General features: G+C 35.0%; 1 protein-coding gene across 4 annotated transcripts in view; it reads left to right on the forward strand.

Moving 5' to 3' along the window:
• CNTN5 (contactin 5) overlaps nucleotides 1–12361 on the forward strand; it is a 611680-nt gene that overhangs the window by 199545 nt on the left and 399774 nt on the right. The gene's annotated exons all lie outside the window — the stretch shown is intronic.

Genomic DNA, 12361 nt, shown 5'->3' on the forward strand with positions numbered 1-12361 from the left:
AATCTACATTTATTTAAGAAAAAAACAAGTAAATTAGTTATTACTCAAAATAATTTGTCATAACTATGTAATAAAGAACTCACAACTTTTTGGAGGGAAAAAAAAAAAAAGCTTTGACCACAAGATTTCAACATTACTGGTGAAAAAAAGAACGAATTCATTTACAAAATAATAAAATGTGGAAGGAAGCACATCTATTGATGAAGAGCCTGGATAGAAATGTTGCCTGATAAGTTGAATGGATTTCAAGGAAGAGTTTCTGTGAGGGCATGCAATAAAGGAAGTGGTGTTCCTGAATATTGCAAAACAAGGCTTTTCATATTCTATTCCCATTTTTGCCAGACTTTGCAAGCCTCTCCTTCAAGAAAAGTCTTTCATGAATGGAAAATGAAAATAAACATCAGCATAACTTTTTCATACAGTAAGCTAATAAAAGTGATGTTAACTTATTTAAAGTGCAAGGAATCTTTTACAGAATTTATGCTTGAATTGTTTATGAGGCCAGGCAGTATAAAGACAAATTTAGGTAAACAACTATTTCTAGCAAATAAAGCACAACATCTAAATTTTGTAATAGTTATCCTAGTTAGTGTTTCAGATGTTCTATGCAGCAAAATTCCATGTCCAAAATTTGATGCTGAAAATCTTTCAAACCAAATTAATTAGTTTAAACCCAAGTCCTTGGTTTGCAGAAACACATAACATTTCAAGACATCCTAAGAACAGGTAGAAGGGAAACAGAAAGGCACTGGCAAGTGTCAGCCATTCCATAACAAAATGGAAATTGAGGTAAATTCTTGTTTTATCTTTTGAAAGAGTGGGGGTTTTTTTTTTGTTTTGTTTGTTTTTTTTTGTGGTTTTTTGTTTTGTTTTGTTTTTGTTTTTTGTTTTTTGTTTTTTTTTTAATTTAAGAAAAAAAGGCAGTGGGATATCACAGTTTCTCCATGCAAGGTGGATGCATCTTCAATAGCATGATTGACTGGACTCTGCAGCATAGGAAAATAGATTATTTTCATCCAAACTCCCTTACCTACATATGGAGATAATATCTATATAGAATACCTAAGTTAATAAGATAACAAAAAAATAATATTTATAATGATATAAGATAATACCTATATAGAGATAATATCCTATAGTGAAGGTGTTACTAGGGATATAATGTGGTGGATAAAGAAGTTTTGCTGGTAGTTATTCTGGAGTTTCAGCTAAGGTGGCATTGGCTATGCAAACTTCTGCAAATGGTCTCTGAGCTCACATTCAAGGCTATCCTGTCAGCATTTCTGTTGTATCTGCAGTACTTTGATGTATCCTTACTTGTTACACCCATCAGGAATTCATATGTATTTCTACACAAGTTTATTCACAAAATCAATTACTGTTCTCCTTCTCTTTTAATATATAATGGTTTTTATAATTAACATGTACTCAAAGAGATGTGTTCAGTTTTCAAGATAAACTGATCCATAGATCTTATTTAAATATTTTTGTTATGCAAATTTTCAAGTAGAGCTTTCTCCTATGATCCATAAATTAGTAAAAAGAATTGTCTCATTGCCTTCTTGAGTTCAAGATTGAAAAATAAGTTGATATATGGGGTAGAGAACCTTCAGTGCTATTTATTTGATTCAGTTTGCCCCTAACTGAACATTGCAGTTTTTACTATATGCAAGAATTGTTTGTTTCACAGACGTGATGAAAACTAATTCATTATATTTATTAAGATAAATGCAACAAGTCATAAAATAAAAATGAAATTGATTTTAGTTCATTAAAAATCTCCTTTACTCTGTAAATCATATGCTAATGAAAATTAGATAACTTTGAGGAGAGGTGGGAAATGAACTCCCTTTGATGAGGACAATAACCTCTGTACAGAAGCTATGGAAGTACAAAAGCTATTTTCCACAATTTAGGGACTCAGAAACATTTCCAGCTGGGTTCAAGTCCCAGCCAGCATATGCAGTTGTATGAAAATCTTTGTTTGCTATGTCCCATGAGTAATACTGCTTGCAGGAAATACATAGCTGCTACTGAGAAGGAACTCAAGAGATTGTAAGTAATATAGTAAAGTAGCAGTGTGCTTTTCTTATTATAGTGTAGCTACAAACCTTAGCCTTCCAATTTCTCTGTTTCTCTTTTGGTTGATAAATCAACTGATCTAGCTCTCCCATTCCAATGACTCATCTAATAAAAATGCTTATGAAGAATCTTAAGTATTTTACAGGCTAATTTTATAATACATAATTATTTGTAGGAACAAAATCTTTGATCCAAATTGTTAGAATAGGAGGAAAAATGGAACAGGCAATTTAGCTGAAAATCTAAATTACTAGTTTTCATGTTATAAAAGACCTTGAAAGTAGAAAGTCAATAAAACCACTAACTGGAAACTTAGTTCAAATTCCACTGTAGTTAATAACAAAGCTTTCAGTAGTGCCAAGGGTTGCACATGTCCATGACATTTATAGAAATTTGAAGAACAGCATACAGTCTGTCTGCAAAGTAGAATCCTATAAAAATTCTATGTGTGTATTCTTTTCAAAGGCAAAATGTCTATTCCTTCTGCAGGGAATTTGGAGTGAGCACATTAGTTTTCAGTAAAAAAAGCAAAAATTACTTCAAAGTTAATTTGAACTGAGTAGAGATATGGATTAAGGAAAAGCCAGAAAATGTGAGATAGCATGGAAATAGAAGGTGCAGAATATCCTTTCTTGTGTTTCTGTAGAAAAAATACTATGAAAATAAACCCCAACCAAACCCAAACCAAACCAAGCCACCAAACAAACCGCAAGAAAACTGAGTGCAACCAAACAAGCAAGCTAAACTCTATAAAACTCTAGAGTGACTAATCCATTTTCTAGCTCTTGGGAAATTTTCATGGTATGCCTTGAGGTGAATTAATTTCTACTCAAATATTTATATATATTTAAAAAATGCAATATGCTGACTCCTACTACAATATGCAACTCCACATGGAGTTTGCAAAGACACATCACAAGCAGAATCCTTATATGCGTTTGCACCAGCCCCAGTCCAAAGGACAGTGGTACAAGGCATTCCAGACCACCCTTGGGTCCATCCTCCAGTCCATATCTGCAGTGAAACATGGCACCTTAGTGCTCTCATTCCAGGATGGCTACAGGATAATGTGAGGTTTTTCCTTATCTCAGCTCTCAGAAATGCTTCACTCCCTTGCAAAGTAGCCTTCTGTCTCCAGCATCCCTATTTTCAGACAGTTTAACTCCTTCTTGTAGCTGAACCTTCTTGTCCTCCACAAAAGCTCATTCATCATTCAAAAATTACCACTGCAATTCAAATTTTCCCTTCTTAGCTGAAATCCATTTTAGGATCTGGGAGCGGAATAGGAAAGGAAGGGTGGAAGAAAACCCTCAGGAAAGGATCTAATTAAAGTAATATCAGTTGATATATGAACATTCGTTATTGGTAGACAAATGCAAGAAAGCTCACAGAATGAGCTTTTGTGTTAATTGGGAAACAAGTAACTCACTATAAATTGTGAAAACAAACTGAAAAAATATATACAGTGCCAGTCAATCTCCCAAACCATTGAGCAAATAGAAGTCATACCACACATTGCAAACTTTTAACTCACTAGAATGATGTGGCACCAGAGCACGAAAGATCAATAGGAATAGGACAAAAATATGTTAGTTTCTTAAAATTTCATGTCTCTATATATCTCTATATATCTATATATCTCAACCCAAAAAACGACAAGACGTATTGTAGCTGAACAATTCTAAGGGGCCAACATTGTCCACTTCTCTTCTTTTATAAGTCAAGTAAAATCCATAACATCGAGATGATGGCATGTGTAACTGCTGACCAAATAACCATCTCTGCGATACAGGAAATACAAGGGATTGTGTGAGAATTATATCGTATTGTTAGGAACTAGACTTGAACTGCTACTTCGGCCTTCGTTTTTCCTGTGAAATATGTATTTAAACAATAGAAGAATAAGACATTTATTTTTATTTTTTCCTTTTGTAAAAAGAAAAATGAGCATATACCACTGTCCTACTAAGTTTATACCAAGTCATCAGCATTATTAAAACTCCCAGATGTAGATCATAGTTTGTACAAGAAGCTTGTTTGTGAACATAGGAAAAGAGTAATAATTCAAGTGAGGATGAAGAATTGTTTCATTTTAAACCCAAATGTTTGTCTTTAATATTTTTGTACTTGTATGAAATCTATCAGTATATATTCTTTTTGTCTGTATAGATTTTCCTGATAAAAACAAATTAAATATTAATAATTCTTAAGACTTCAGTACAAGTAACTATAAAATGACTCTATTTTAAAGCACAGTAATTGTCATACATAAATAATGTCATGTTGCTAAATTTAAAAATTATTTGGCTTTTATAGAAGAAATGTGTGTTTTTCTTGCATAGCGCATTCATTATCCATAACAAATTAGTGCCCACATAAATTCAGTCTTCCAGATAAATGAATGTTCAGCTACATAAGTATCTGGAATTTGCACATTAAAATAAATGTAACTGTACCTATCTTAGAAATGAAATTAACAGATTCATATGCAGTAATGTCTATTTATCTGATAACACATACATTTTAGGTGATATAAAAATTACACTTTTCACTAAAAATAAGTTTGCATTTTTCAAATACAGTTGTACAAGGTTAGAAATTAATTCATAATTTAGACAGTATGATTTATTTATTTTAACTTTGCTTATAAAAACTTGTTATTTGTGAAACAGCAGTCCAGGATACTAATTCTTTTAAAATAAAATTTCAAAAAAGAAGTTGTTCTTTTTCCATACACTTCATTGCATGCCTGAGGCATTTGGCTTTGAGCTTCATCACTCAGTCCCTGTTTATAATGAATAAAAATAAATAGCAGAAATTAATTCAGTTCAACCAACATCTAAATCATCCTCAGGGTATCTGTCAATAAAAGGAACCTGGAATTCCTAGTTGGAATGAATTAGCCAAGTATTACATAATAAAATTCATCTGGCAATACTACAGTTTCATGTTGACTGTCATCTTGCTAACGTTTTGCAAAATGGGATATTGCAGAGATTGCATAACAGTAGTTTATGTTGTAACTCTGTCACTTAATAAATATAACCTAGGTTTAGTATGAAATAGTGTTATTTAGAATATGTGCTGTTTGTATTACGCATTTAACCATCATCATTTAACCATACCATTTTAATAAGATGTACTGAAGAAATTGCATCCTTATACTAAGCAAAACAGGGCTTCACAGTTCTCATTACAAGAATCATTTTCTCATCACTTGGATTTTCTTCAAAGAGCAGTTACTCCAAACTGACATACTTGAGTCCTGTTTAACTCTTAGAGCCTTCACCTACTACACCTCTATAGTCAAGGCTGCAGTCACCTTCTGACCCAGCCACATTATATATCCATCAATACATTGTTAATATTTGTCACTTTTATTGCATTTTTCTGATTTCAACAACATTTACTCTCTTGCCACAATTCAGTCCACTATTGGAAGCTTCTGTTTAACACTGGGTTATAAAATGTTCTCTCTTTTCCAATGCCTGAACAGTCATTCTCAAACGCTTGAACGTTCCTTCTCCGCCATGTTTAGAGACACATTCACGCTTGTTCAAAGACACATTTTTTGAGCATGAATTCAGTAACAGTGTTGGACAGTAAAACTGCTCAGCTCATAGTGGTTTATATCAAATCTGATTCCGAGTGATTTATTGAATTATTGATGACTTCCAAATAACCAGCAATCAATGGACCATATATTTGGGATCAATAATCCACAATACAGAAGACAAACCATAATGCTGGATATATATAAAACTGTAAGAAACCCCTTCAAATTTCAGATCAGCCTTTTATAACTAATTCTCAGAAGTGGGAATTAAACACACTGAGACAGCTGCCTGCATGCTCCAGCTTTGCCCACACCCTTATTAGCCTGTGCACTGGTGAGACACCCTCCATGTGTGCACACAGCAGGTGTGGGTCCTCTCTTGCAGTCTGTATCACCAGTGCCCTGACTGCATCTCTGTGTCCCCAGTGTTGACAATTCTCAGCCAGCCCTAGACAGAGATTGCAATGGTGGCAGGACAATTCTGGAATTCTAAAACTGCCGTGATCTTTTTGTCCTTCTTCTCAAGCTCACCTCCTTGGTAATTCCCTTGGTTAAAATTTAATCTAGCAGTTGTTGGCATGTAGCCCTCTAGGGCTGCCATCATTTGGAAAAACAGGCTTTTGGACTGTGCTGGGTAATCCTCATGACATTCAGTCCCACTGCCACTTTCCCAGCAACTGTTTTCTCTGGTAGGTGGAACACATGAACACCCTGACAGAGAGCAATCCCACTTGCCTGTTATTCTCTTCTACTGCTTTTGTACCAGATTTTAGTATCTACCCTGCAAGGGAGAAAAGAGCCTAGAAGTCAGGAAGTTGGGGGGTGGAGGCAGTTCTTTTGGAAGGCTCTGAACCTGCTGGAAGTGAGTGTGGGGGTTGACCACAACACTGTAGACAAGAAAGAAGAAGAAGTGCATATTGATTTGGGTGCTACAGAGTCTCTTAGGGTCTTGCAGGAGAAGTTTAAGTCTGTTCTGTAAATGTTTTTTCTTAAGTCTTAAGCATCTATGTGATTATATTCACTGGTTTAAGATCAAAGTAGAGTGATGGGGATAATGTTGCTTACATAGGATAGAGAATTCATTAGAGTCTGTTTACCTTGTGATAACCAATTTGCATTTGTTTATCTTTCCTCTAATTTCTGTGTTCTTTAGGCAATTCAGCCAGAGTGATTACTAATATGTGAATAAATGGTGGATTTACTGCATCTTGCAAAACAAATCATTCCTTTAAATACCAATTCCATTCCAGAGTAAATAGATTTGATTAGCACAAAGACTTAATGTCATTTGTTCTTTGAGATGTGAGAAAGCATTTATTTATTTTTTGTTTCTTTTTGTCAGCAATTATTTTTCCAGTCAAATATTGAAACATGCCATACATTGTAAATGTAATTGGATTTATCTCAAGAATATAGTAATAAATATTTAGACAATATTTTCCTATTAATAACAATAATGATAATAATAATAATAATTTCTGAATTCATTTTAGTGTATTCTTTCTTTAATAAATGTGAATAATTTGTTTGACAAAAAAATTGTAGATTTGGACCCAACAAGAAATTAAATAGAGCTACTGACATAGATTTTAAAATTTAAATCCTTGTTTTCAAAGGAAGTTAATTTATTAAGAAAAACCCCAAAACTACACCAACAAAAAGCAACCAAATGACAATAGATAGATAGTCAACACAAGTGACTGCACTAAATTGGAACCCAAGATTTGTTCATTTATATATTTTTCTGCTTCTGAAATTTATCTTTTAATTGTTTAGCTGTTACAGAGTTACAGCACTTTTAAAACACTGCAGACTAATTTAAAATTACTGTATGTTACTAATATCAACCTCATTATGTCTAAAAGTGCCTTTTAAAAGTGAATAAAATATTAATTAGGTTAATATAATCTAATTCTGTTTTGAACTGCAAATTAAAATTGTATTAGTTTAATGTCACTAAGGACACAGAAGAGCAAGTAGTTTGTCCAGATTTTTCTATATTAGTAGAGTTATGTAAGAGCTTTTAATTTGACAGCTTTTGAAAAAGCAAATGTTTGTAAATTTTACTTAGTTTTAACAGTCATTTCTCTTTAGGAAATTTAGAGTCCACATGGACTTGTGAAAAATATCTTCATTTCATCTCACTCTAGTGCTATAATCTCTTCAATATATCAGAGTAAACCAAAAGCAATTCAAATGAAATAATGGCCAAGTATCATTTATAAACCACCATTACATTACCTTCAACAACCCCAACTCTCTCAGCCCTGTTCATAGGAGAGGTGCTTCAGCCCTCCTCTGGACTCACTGTAACAACTCCACGTGTTTCCTGTGCTCATGGTCCCAGAGCAGGACACACTGCATCAGGTGGGTCTCATCAGAACAGAGCAGAGGTCAGAACCACCTCCCCTGACCTGCTGGCCACATTGCTTTGGACGCAGCCCAAGTTGTGGTTGGCCTCTTGGACTGGAAGCGCACACTGCTGGGTCATGTCTGGTTTCTCATCCACACCCTCAAGTCCTGCTTTGTACGTCTGCAGTCTCTTCAGTTCATCTTTCCACTACCACTTGATCATGGAGCTATTTTCACTTGGTTTAATTAGCTAATGTTTCTCTTATTTTGTCTAGCATTCTAATTTTAGACAAACATACCACTGTTGATTTACTCCTCTACACCTCGAAACCCACTCAGAATTTGGAAGCTGTCTAATAGCAAAGAAAAATTTAAATCAGTAAAAAGTTATGGCCTGTTGTAATGAGGTTTTGCCTCCTTTAAGACCCTAACATTAGGGACAAAAATTGACATTTCCACAGGCTATTTGAATGCCTTATCTATTGAACAAAAAGCTAATTCTCTTTACCCTGATTGCACTAGTTAAAGTAACCTTTAAAGAGCCTCACTTTTGGCCAGAAACTACTAAAGATGTGGCTGTTTTCTTCTTATGTAACACACAAAAGTTTCTGGCTTCAGAGCTTTAATACTATGAGAAGTCTGGGTAAGTGTCATGCATTTAAGTTACACTGATTGCTACTTTAGAGCAAAAAATAAAATATACGCCTGAGTTCATGAGAGGTTGTTCTCAGGAATGGTTCCTGAAGTCCCTTTCTCTTCCTAAAGTAATCCATATCCTTATTTCACCTCCTAGAATAACATGTACTTTGATTTATATCTCATCTTAGAAGAGTTTAAAAGGTAGAAGTTACCAGGTGTCAATTTATGGAGGTAGAAAAGGCAATTCTCTGTCTTACATTTGTTCTGGTTGATAGGTTTCCTTTTCCTGTATTACTATCTATGTTGAACAGCCTTGTAACCCCTGCAACAAGAGATTGTCTACCCTGGAATTCGTGACCACTGTTGATTATGCTGGGTGAGAAATAAAATTGTTCTGTATGTCTTGGCATTTGTCACCACAGCTGATGCAATAGGCATTTCTTCTGGAAGCTGCTTTTTTAATAAAATTAATTAAATTAAATTAATTAAAAAATCATGATACTTTTATTTAAGAAGTTCTTGTACCTAGTGCTTTTGGGATGTTTGTTAAAAGTTCAAATTGAAAGAAGTCTATTTGATATAGCTTTCTAATTGGTTAGCATTGGGAAAATAGAAGGTTTTGGGATAGCTTAAGATTTTAATAGTGCAATAACTGTATTTATTTTTAAAATGAAACATCTTGTAACTCAGTTGAGTTGCTTGTTTGCAAAAATTAGAAAAATCAATGCATTTACAGTCACAAACCAGAATCAGTGTTGTGAGATAATAAAACTGTATTTTTGCTCTAAAGTTATTTCACTGGTGCTGCTTCCACCATTCATGGAGTGTTGTTTGTTCATAACTGCTACAGTTTGTGTGAATGTTGGCAAAGGTTTTCTTTTATATATGCATCACATATATGTCATATGGATAGACAGATATGTCATATGGATCAGTGTTTGTGAAATCTTATTTCTAGTGCTAGGAAACTCCCTGGACTGATTTAGCTCTCTGATTATTATCAAATTCTGGTTGTCCAGGCCAGCAGTGACAAGGTTGAGAAGTCCTAGGGCAATCAAAACAATTTCATGGCACTCGGATGACTGGTTGAAGAGACAGGATCACAGGTAGTGGTTTCTTCAATCACTTTAATAGGAAGGAAGAATGCCAAGGAGGAGAATACACCCAATCAACACATGGCTTAAAGACAGGTCCATCAGTGGAATTTTGGCTTTTTGAATCATGGGGATGTTTACACGACACCAGGCCTGATGGGGTCAGATAGGATTTACCTATTAAAAGGGATAAAAGGGCTCTAGCCCATGAGTTCACAGGGATGATTGAGAGGGCTTTAAACTAGAATTAGAGGGGAAAGGGGATAAGATCAGGCCAGCTAGAGATGAGCCATGAACAACAGGCCAGTGTTTGGAGTGAAATCAACGGCCGAGCAGAAGTTCATCTGCACACAGTATGAGTAATGAAGAGGAGGAGCTGGCAGCCACTGTGCAGCAGGAAAGCTATGACATAGTCATCATCACACAAACATGGTGGGGAATGACTCCTGTGCCTGGAGTGCTGCTGTGGATGGCTACAAGCTCTTCTGACAGCACAGATGAGGAATGAGAGGCAGTGGGGTGGCTCTGTGCACTACACTGTGAATATTGCCTACCTAGACTTCAGTAAAGCCTTTGATACTGTCTCCCACAGCATTCTCCTGGAAAAGCTGGTAGGCCATTTCTTGGACAAGTCCACTCTTCACTGGGTTCAAAACTGTCTGGATGGCTGGGTGCAGAGAATGTAGTGAGGGATGCTACGTCCAGCCAGGGGCAGGTCAACACTGGGGTTCCCCGTTGTATTGCTGCCAGTTGTGTTTAATGCCTGTATCGATGACCTGGACAAGAGGACTGAGTGCCCCCTCAGGTGGTTCCCAGATGACAATAAACTGACTGGGAATGTTGGTCTGCTCAACCACTCTATAAACCACTGTTCAACAAGCGCACACACTTAAAATGCAGAATGTCAAATTTTTCTTTGCCTAAGGAATGGTCTGTGGAAGCAGTGTAATAAAACTGCAGAATACTTATCTAAAAAACCAGAAAAAACCACAACCCTTGGATTATCTGCATTTACCCCCAATATACAAGTTGACAGTAGTAACCAAGCTGTCGTTCCGTGACACTTATAGATATATTATTTTATAAAGTGAGTCTGATATCCATCTGATAAGTGAGGTTTATATTATAAGTCAGACATTTCAGAGTATTTATGTATATATGTACTTATTTTTAAAAACCTAGTTATTTCTGTATAATAAAATGGACCTTGTTCAGTGCCATTTCCAAAGAGACCATCATCCATGTAACAGATTCAATATGCTTTGTGCATTTTAGCTTGATTTTCTTGTTGGAGCAGGAATATTTAGACAGAGATTGGAATCGTAGGGATTGAAAATGTGATTCTTCAATAGACATTTGGTTTTTCCCCACTTTATATTTCTATTTCAAGTTTATGCCTTTGGAACAGGTTTTCCCAAGGGAAGGGACCCATAAGGATCATTGAGCCTAAGTTCCTAAGTTCAAGTCCTTCAGGGACTCTGCTACTGCCATAGATTTTTCAGCAAAAGCATATATTAATTTGTGTGACATACAGGAAACTACTCTCCAGGAAAAAAACAAGCAAACAGACAAACAAACAAAAACTACAACAAAAAACCCAACAAAACAACAAGAAACCACAAAGCTCTATAAATCTGTTAGAAATTATTATTAACCTTGAGTTTTGGTACAACTGAGAAAAAAAAAAAAAAAAAAAAAAACACAAACCAAATAAATATACACTAGAATTAGGATAGAAACTTAAATATTTCTACCTTGGTGAAAAACTACTTTTGTCCCTTTTTATTAAATCCCATTTAAAAAACACTGATGCTTTTGATTTTTGAAAGCAAAACATTTTGTACCCATGTGCATACTCTAGAATAAAGTGTTAATATATCCTGCCCTCCTAGAGAAAAACCTCTAACAGTAAAGATGTCCATTTCCTGGGGAGTTTCCAACTGGACACAAGAACATTAAAACAACAACAACAAAAGAACAATAAGCTGTGCCTAGGGAAGTGATGGATTTCCCTACACTGGATAATTTTAAGATTCAGCGGGACAGAGTGCCAGGGCATCTTGTCTAGACCATGATTTTCCCAAGAAAAGTTAGACCAAAGGATCCTTAATGTTCATTCCAACAGGTATTCTAGGATTCTATGAAAATATTATAAACCGTAAGTCATTTAAACATGTTTCATATCTGTGCTGAGTTCATTAATAACTTGGAGATCCTAGAATGATTTCATAGCTGGATTTCTTAATTACAAGATCTTCAAATTACCACAAATGCTTATTGGACAACTGTCAAGAGCAAAAAAGTTCTTGTTGCTGTAGCTATCTTGACAGCTGTAAATAATTCCTAATAAGATGTAAAATAAACCTCCAGCTTAGACTCATACAAGTATTTTCTATTACTTTCAGAAAGTTAATATGAGACTTTATGTTAAGTAATACTAATCAGGGAGATTTATTTATCTCTTTTTCTGATTTATGCTAATAGGGCTTCATCATTAGTCTGAATTAGACTCTCTAATGCTGTTTTGGCCAGGATTAGAATTTCTCTGAGGCTTTACATTCTCACATGGTTGCCACTTCCATTCTGGTATTTCCCCACTGGTAGTTTTAGCCTGGATGTTAACACTAATTGCAGAACA

Source organism: Hirundo rustica, chromosome 2 (assembly GCF_015227805.2).
Source record: "Hirundo rustica isolate bHirRus1 chromosome 2, bHirRus1.pri.v3, whole genome shotgun sequence".
Lineage (NCBI taxonomy): Eukaryota > Metazoa > Chordata > Aves > Passeriformes > Hirundinidae > Hirundo > Hirundo rustica.